Raw genomic sequence first — 8,435 nt, forward strand, 5'->3', positions numbered from 1 at the left:
TGGATAAGGTATTCCCCGCCTCCATCCCGCCTTCCATCCCCACAGACTCACTTCCGAGCCTACCGCGTACACTCCCCTATGTTACTGATAATGAAATCCGATGATATAAATCAATACCAGCTTGATGGTGTGGTATACAACCCACACACGGCGTTTGGGGATGGGAGTGAGGGGGGAGGGGGACTCCGGAGACACTCGTCACTTGTCACTCTTGAACAGATACATCTTCAGAGCATCCTCCAACCTTGTTACATATTTTCCACGAACCCTTTCGGCTAGCTTCGTGCCACCCCAAATCCAACACACACATACATAAACACATATATCCTACCCCCTACCCTCCTTTGCCCACACTATTTGCTTGTCACCCGAATGCCCCCTCCTCTCCAGCCCACCAGCGTCGGTGCCTGTGAAGGAGGGGAACAAGCGGAGGCATGTATACGAGGCAGTGCCAAGGATGAGTCGCCGAGAGACATTGGTAATGCCAAAGGGCGACGGGAGGTGGTAACGGAGATGTGAAATATAGCCTTTGTGGTCAGAGCTATCCTTTCCCGTTTCCCCTCCTCTCTCTTCCTACCTTTCTCTTTCTTTCGCTCTCTCCCTCCCCCTTTCCCCTCCTCTCTCTTTCTACCTTTCTCTTTCTTTCGCTCTCTCGCTCTCTCCCTCCCCCTCTCTCCCTCTCCCTCTCCCTCTCCCTAACTCTATCTCTATCTCTATCTCTATCTCTATCTCTATCTCTATCTCTATCTCTATCTCTATCTCTATCTCTATCTCTATCTCTATCTCTATCTCTATCTCTATCTCTATCTCTATCTCCGTCTCCGTCTCCGTCTCCGTCTCCGTCTCTGTCTCCCTCTCCCTCTCCTTCTCCTTCTCCCTCTCCCTCTCCCTCTCCCTCTCCCTCTCCCTCTCCCTCTCCCTCTCCCTCTCCCTCTCCTTCTCGTGCGTGCGTGCGTGCGTGCGTGCGTGCGTGCGTGCGTGCGTGCGTGCGTGTGTGTGTGTGTGTGTGTGTGTGTGTGTGTGTGTGTGTGTGTGTGTGTGTGTGTGTGTGTGTGCCCGCAAAAAATAGGATATGAGTGAACAGTGAAATAGAAAGAGCTACAAGTAAAATTGCACAGCTATGATCTAGCGCGAGAACCTCGTTTAAGACTCCATAAGAGAAGGGAAACTACTAGCTGTTTCAAGCAGGTAAGAACCTCCCGTCAAAATGCATATTTCCATTTAGCTAGTTCCATGATATATCTCATCACCATCAAACTTAGCTAATCTAAGAGAGCGATGCACAAGGAGAGAAACCAGGAACGACAGGTGGTAGGAGGGGAATCAATCAATTCTTACAGAGCGAAGCAACGCAATCCTCTCTGCTACTCATGCGGCATCAGCAAATAACATGGGCAGCTACTACCATGGTCCGCATCAACAAACAACGTAGTCAACTGCTACAGTGGCCCGGCATCAGCAATTTTGCATTATGCAAATGACAGCCTCGCCCGGATTTGAAAATTCACACAGATTTCAACATTGTAAAGAATTTTACATCAGTCATAGCGTGGAATAATAAAATAAATATTTGCATACAGAGCGCTCTTATTATGCATGTATGACCACGTCTACTCCACCAATAAGCTTTCTAAACTTAAATCGTTATCAGTTCATTGCAGCAGATATACTGCAAAACCATACCGCTGGGACAGAACCTCCCTCTTCTGACAATCAGTATTCAAAAGTAAAACCATGGGAACTTGTGACTGGCGTTCAGCACACGTGAACTAGGGAGGTCTTGAGTAGCGGTGCGTGAAGGCAGGGAAGGGATTCAACTTGCGGGATTCTATAATCCTGGCGCACAAGAATGGGTCCTACTTGAAGAGAACAGTGTAAAGTGAGTGAGCGAGTTCGACCCGATCAGAAATTAGGCCAAGATCTCGGTTCGAAGTCTGTTAAAACACATTTTCTTTGTCCTTCCCGAGGGTGGTAAAATACGATTATGTTGACATGTTTAATGAATACAGAGTTGGACGCGCAATACTGGATATTTGGTTCAGTTTACTTTAGGCCTGACTAACAATATACGGGCATGACATAATATAATAAATCATAAATTTAGTAGGTAACATGATTAAATCTTTAAATACATCAGTTGAGATAAAATAATTACGCAGTTCTTTATATGTCATGCTAGATGGCTCAAAGGCTGCAATATGCAAGTGTTCGCTGATATTCCTCATTGTAATGAAAATTAATATTGAAACCTGGCTGGAAAATCCGCAGAGTTTTTACTATCATATTCATCACATGGATATCACTCCTGGGGAGATAACCAGCCGAGGTAAAGGGAAAGGAAACAACAAGATACAGGATAGAAATGGGATTGCGCCAAAGTGAATAAAACAAGGAAGCCAATACGGAGGAAAAGGAAAAAATATAATACGAACGGAATGAACCACACGCTGAGGAAGTAAGAAATAAATTGCATTTGGGTTTTTAAAGATGAGAAAATAAGACGGACAAGGAGAACATGTAAATAAAAAAATAGTTGTGTATATAATTGCGACTAAAGTTAACATCACTCTGAAAACAATAGATAATACTGCAAAAAACATCACATGATATATATATATATATAGATAGTATATATATATATATATATATATATATATATATATATATATATATATATATATATATGGCAGATAAACCCACTATACACAAAACAGATTTATTGACAATGAGACAACAGTTATCTCATTATCTGTTGTCTCATTTTCAATAAATCTGTTTTGTGTATAGTGGGTTTATCTGCCATTTATCAACACGGAAGAGTGTTTTGCAAGTCATATATATATATATATATATATATATATATATATATAAATACTTACCCTAATCACTATATATCCTTATTATATATATGATATATATATATCCCACTATAAATATATATATATAAATAATATATATATATATAATTGTGTGGTGTGTGTGTGTGGTGTGTGTGTGTGTGAGTGTTGTGTTGTGTGTGTGTGTGTGTGTGTGGGGTGTGTGTGTGTGTGCGCGTGTTGCGTGTGTGTGAATGTGTCTGTGGTTGTGTGTTGATGGTGACCCCCCCCCTGTGATTATATAAAGAAACAAATAACTAATTATTTTTACAAATAACGATTTGCTATCCTCTCTCTCCTAATCCAAATTTTCAAAGAAATACATTAAGACCCATTAAGAAAAGATCCATGGTACAGCAGCTGCAGCCTGCCAACGTGTTCAACCAAGTGTACATAAACAGCAAAAATATGTGAATTAATATCTTACCTAGTCTGTAAATTAATTTCTGATGACAAGAATTACTACTACTAGTAGAATAATAATAACGATGATGATAATATTGTTGATAATCACAATAGTAATAATAATGATGATGACAATAATAATAATAATAATAATGATAATAATAATAATAATAATAATAATAATATCAATAATAATAATAGTAATATCTACCATCCTCATCATCACAACAACAATAATCATTATTTTTTTTTTACCCCCCCCCCCCCCCCCCCCACCTATATAATATATTTTTTTTATTTTTTTTTTTATATACCCACCCCCCCAAATTATATCAACAACAACGACGACAACAACAACAACAACAACAATAATATCAGTAACATTAACAACAGCAATAACAACAATAATAATCATTATTATTATCATTATTAGCATTGAAATAATAACAGTAACAACAACATTATCAATAATAATGATGACAGCAAATCACATCCTTCAGCTGGTCTTAAAGTCGATAATGCAAACTTGACATAACAATAATTCGCTCCGAATTTCCTATCAGCTTCTGGTGCATCGGCCGTATTGATATGAACGCCTCACTCGGGAATGGAATACTAAATCTGAGCACTGAGATATCACAAGACCTGTGTGTCAGAACAGATGAATGTTGCAACGGTGAATGTTGCAACGATGCTGCTCCCTCGACACTAAGCGAGCGCCCCTGGGTTTCCTCTTGCAGTAAGAGTGAAACGCGAGGTGAGAGTGACGCTAATGACGGTGCTAACCCCCAGCCATATCATGTAGCTTCCAAAAGTGGGGAGTATTTGCACTGCGGGAAGCCAGGAAATGGGATTAGGAGGCGATAAAACGTCTAATCGACCCTTCATGCCAACTGTATCACGTTCCCTGGTTGTTAGTACGGCCATGACAACCCGTATTTACAAGATTCCTTACTTACTGGAGAAGAAAAAAATGACTGATAATAACAGTGATGTATTCTGCGGTGCGGCTCATTCTCTCTCATTTCCTTTTTGGGTTTATCAGTCAGCCAGTTTGTTTGTAAATGAGTCAATCTGGATGTCTGTATCTCCCCCCTCCCTTTCTCTCTCTCTCTCTCTCTCTCTCTCTCTCTCTCTCTCTCTCTCTCTCTCTCTCTCTCTCTCTCTCTCTCTCTCTCTCTCTCTCTCTCTCTCTCTCTCATTAATTCATTCATTCACTCGTTCATTCATTCACCCCCTCGCTTATTCATTCATTCATTAATTCATTCATTCACTCACTCATTCACTCACTTATTCATCAACTCACTCAGTCAGTGCGCATAGCAACAAACTTAATTATACTAATACTACATTTCCATTTACATAAAATACCATGACTAACAATATGCGTATAGCGATCCAGTCGGAACAGGAAAAGATATGACGGGTGTTTTATAAGCAGGCATATGAAGCGGCCATTAATCACTCCAAATAAACAAGCGTTGACTAGAAAACATCTTCATGGCCATCCTGGGTTGCCGAGGAGCTGAGCTTGGAGCGGATGGGACTTCAATATATCACACGCTACGCTACTGCCATGTAGAAAAAAACATAGCCTATTTCCAGCATATTTTAAACAAGGTTTCCAGGCTTGAATGTGGAGTAGAAGAATCATGAGTATGGAGGGAGTGAAGTATGGAAGTATTGGAGGGAAATGGAAGGAAGAAAGATGCGCAGATAGAAGGTAAGATAGGATCAAGGTCGAGGGTGAGAGTACAACTGGTCGTGAGGCACTCTCGAGATAATGTTTCAGAGAGAGAGTGAGAGGGAAGGGGATAGGAAGGCGTGGGGAGGAGAGAGAGAGAGAGAGAGAGAGAGAGAGAGAGAGAGAGAGAGAGAGAGAGAGAGAGAGAGAGAGAGAGAGAGAGAGAGAGAGAGAGAGAGAGAGAAAGAGGAGATGATATAAACATAACGATGATGGCAGAAAAAGGGGGAAAAAGATAGCGAGGTTCGCAGAGAGTTGAGATTGGCTGGGAGTTATGAGGTAAGAAGCCAGAAAGTGTGTGTCAAAGAATATGCGGTAAAAACGCGGGTAGTGAGGGGAAGGTCGAAGATTTACTGTGAGAAGTTTGGAGTTTGTTGCAAAGGACTGAGTAAACGTTTAGCTGGCACATGGGATGGCGGAGGTCGGAGAGATTGAGAGAAGAATCCGCTTCCCCCCTTGTGCGTCGTAAGAAGGAGAGGTGGTGTACATCTTCCCGAAGCGATAAAATTCTTAGAACAGACCTGCGAAGAAGGCAGGCAGCGGGCGAGCCAAGGGACAAACAAAACTCGAAGTACCAGGAACTCTTCGCAAGATAAGGGCGCCAGGAGGAGTCGCTTGAAGAGCTTCGCGAATCTTCTTGTTCATGTCAAACTGAGCCATTTTAAAATACAAGCGAGAGGGAGAAAGATATTTTTTTAAAAATCAGAAGCCAACATTATTAAGAAACTCAAGGGAAGAGACGAGTGAGAAGTGCTCATTACGCGGGCCATGCTTCCTCGAGGCGTAATTACCACCACGTGCTGGAGCTCCTCGTGTCATCCCGTGCGCGACCGCCAACGAAATAAGAAGGCGACTTTAAGTGGAATTTTTGGCCGGGGACCTTTGCTTGTAATGCAGTCACGAACGTCAGAGTATCATATCATACAATTTCTACTTGCTCTCACGTAATTACTATTCTTGTTCAACCACGATCATAAGTGTTGTTGTTGTATTTGTTCTGTTGTTGTTTTTGCAACTGGTACTATTATTTCTACAGCATTGCAGTTTGAGAGTTCATGCATGAAGATCGCTGCCTCGCTGTGAATCGGCTCGAACACTCCGTTGACGTTCCGAGACCCTAGCGCCAAAATGTGGAGCGTTCCTATGGTGATTCGCCATATTGGATGAGTAATAAAGCTGATCTCTGGAAAATAGCGGCAAAGCCAGGGCCCCCACCCCCTCCCCAACCTCTGCCCTGGCCTCCCCTCCCTCTCGGCGACCCAGGAGCCCCGACCTGAAGGGGGACGCAACAGCCCGACGGACAATTTGAGGGAGATCATTGAGGAGACGGGAAGGGGAGGGGCGCAGGGAAGGGGGCCGGTGGGAGGGGGAGGGATGTAATGATCTTCGAGGCTTAAGGAAGACGAGACCCTTCTATGAGAGGGAGCGGGAGGATGAGTCACCCCTGGAACGACGGAGATCAGACACAAGGAACGGTCACCGACGGCGATTCGATGCTTCTCGGATGGAAGGGATGGGAATGCGAGACACTGACACAGATGCATAACGGGGGATAGAAAAACAAATTGAAAGACGGAATAAAACATAGATAGATAGATAGATAGAGAGAGTGAGAGAGAGAATTAGGTAGTGAAAAGTAGTGAGAAAAGAAAGTGAGAGATTAGTGAGAGTGAGAGAGTTAGAGAAGAGTGAGTGAGATGAGAGTGTGTAGAGAGTGAGAGGGGAAGAGAGTGAGAGTGGAGAGTCAGAGAGAGAGAGAGAGAGTCAGAGAGAGAGATGGTAGGAGATGAGTGTGTGTGTGTGTGTGTAGAGTAGAGATAGAGGTGTGTGTAATGTGTGTGTGTGTGTTGGAATTAGTATGTGTGATGATTGATGCGGGTTTGGTTCGTAGTAAGGTGTGAAATTGGGGGATTGTTGTTGGTAAATGATAATTGAAAGAAGGGGTTATGTATGTGTTTTTTTTGATATAGGGTTGGTAATAGGCGAAGTGGAAAGGATGGGATACCAAGGTGGAAGGGGAAGAATCTCGCGAGGAACAACAGCCATCCAGAGGGGAGATAAGAGTGCGCAGGAATAACAAGGAGAGAGAAGGCATAGGATAAATATGAGGAACTGGCCGAATGGATAATCTCGGGACATGTGCGAGGAGATCGATACCGGGGAATAGGCTGGAAGAGGGTGATGGAGGAGACGGAGTTGCCGAAAGAGGGGCGTGGGGGAGAGAGCGATAAGAACTGAAGAAGAAAAAGCGACAAAGAAGGAACAGAATAAGGGAAAAAAAGGAGAGGAAAAGCAGGACGATAGGGACGAAGTATAAGGAAGAGAGAAGGATGATTAGAGGATATAAAAGAGGATGGATGGATGGTACAGGGGAACGAGGAGGGAATAACAAGAAGCGATAACGTCAGACTAGGGCTGGAGGGCGCGGAGGACGAGGTGAGGATTAGAGGGAAGGGAGGACGAGGTGGGGATTGAAGGGCGGGGAGGAAAAGGGGAGGATTGGCGAGGGCTCGAGGATGACGATGTGGGGGTTGGATGACGAGGAGGACGAGGCGGGGATTGGTAGGCGAGAAGGAAGAGGTGAGGATTGGAGAGCGGGGGAGAGGACGAGGCGGGTAATCAGGCGATAGGATTACTGGCACCGCCGCTCTCGGGGAGGGGGAGGAAGCGGAGGGCAAGGGGGAGGGGAAGGAAACGACGAGAACGAAGTTGGTCATGAAAGATGATGACACTCGCTGTGGGCGAAGGAAGGAACTGGAGAGAGATGGAGGAACTAGAGAGAAGGAATGGCAAGCGGAGCGTGGAAGAAACCATAAAAGAGAAGTCACCGAAAGATTCTGAAAGAGAGGGACAAAAGATGACATCAGGGCCAAGAACGAATAAGAAGAGGAGGGAAGGCAAGGAGAGGAGGGAAGGGCAAGGAGAGGGGAGGGAGCAGAGAAAGGCAGGAGGCCTCGAGGGAGGTAAGTGAGCGCCTCTGAAGCGTGGGGGAATATTAGTAAGCCTCCTCCCCTCGCCTTGATTAATGTTATCACCGAGCGTCTAATTTCAATATGTGAGTGCGGCGCGTGACGCAGACCGCCGCCGCCGCCGCCGCCGCCGCCGCGAGGGGACTCCTGTGTGTGGCGCATCGGCCGCCCTCCCACGCCACCGGCTGCCCGAGCCGCTTCCTCCAAAGTTTTATGTGCTGCAATTCCAACAACTGTAAGTTCGACTTCAGTAATTACTCCGACTACCAAGAAAAAACGAAGCGCAAATTATGCCACTGCAATATCAGTTGCACAATATTATTCCAGGGTGCGAACACTATGGCAAAGACTTCGCAACACATTCCAGGTGTGCGATTGTTGCTCTTAAATGCACAGATCCAAATAAAAATCATCTACGTACGTATCTGCTGCTACAATAAC

The 8,435-nt window shown here is 44.5% G+C and overlaps 1 protein-coding gene across 16 annotated transcripts in view; it reads right to left on the reverse strand.

The window, feature by feature from the left end:
• LOC122247320 (uncharacterized) overlaps window positions 1-8,435 on the reverse strand; it is a 675,408-nt gene that overhangs the window by 190,722 nt on the left and 476,251 nt on the right. The window lies entirely within an intron of this gene.

The sequence above is a fragment of the Penaeus japonicus genome, unplaced genomic scaffold (genome assembly GCF_977035675.1).
Source record: "Penaeus japonicus unplaced genomic scaffold, GWHDUDI00000001_assembly GWHDUDI00000024, whole genome shotgun sequence".
Taxonomy (NCBI): domain Eukaryota; kingdom Metazoa; phylum Arthropoda; class Malacostraca; order Decapoda; family Penaeidae; genus Penaeus; species Penaeus japonicus.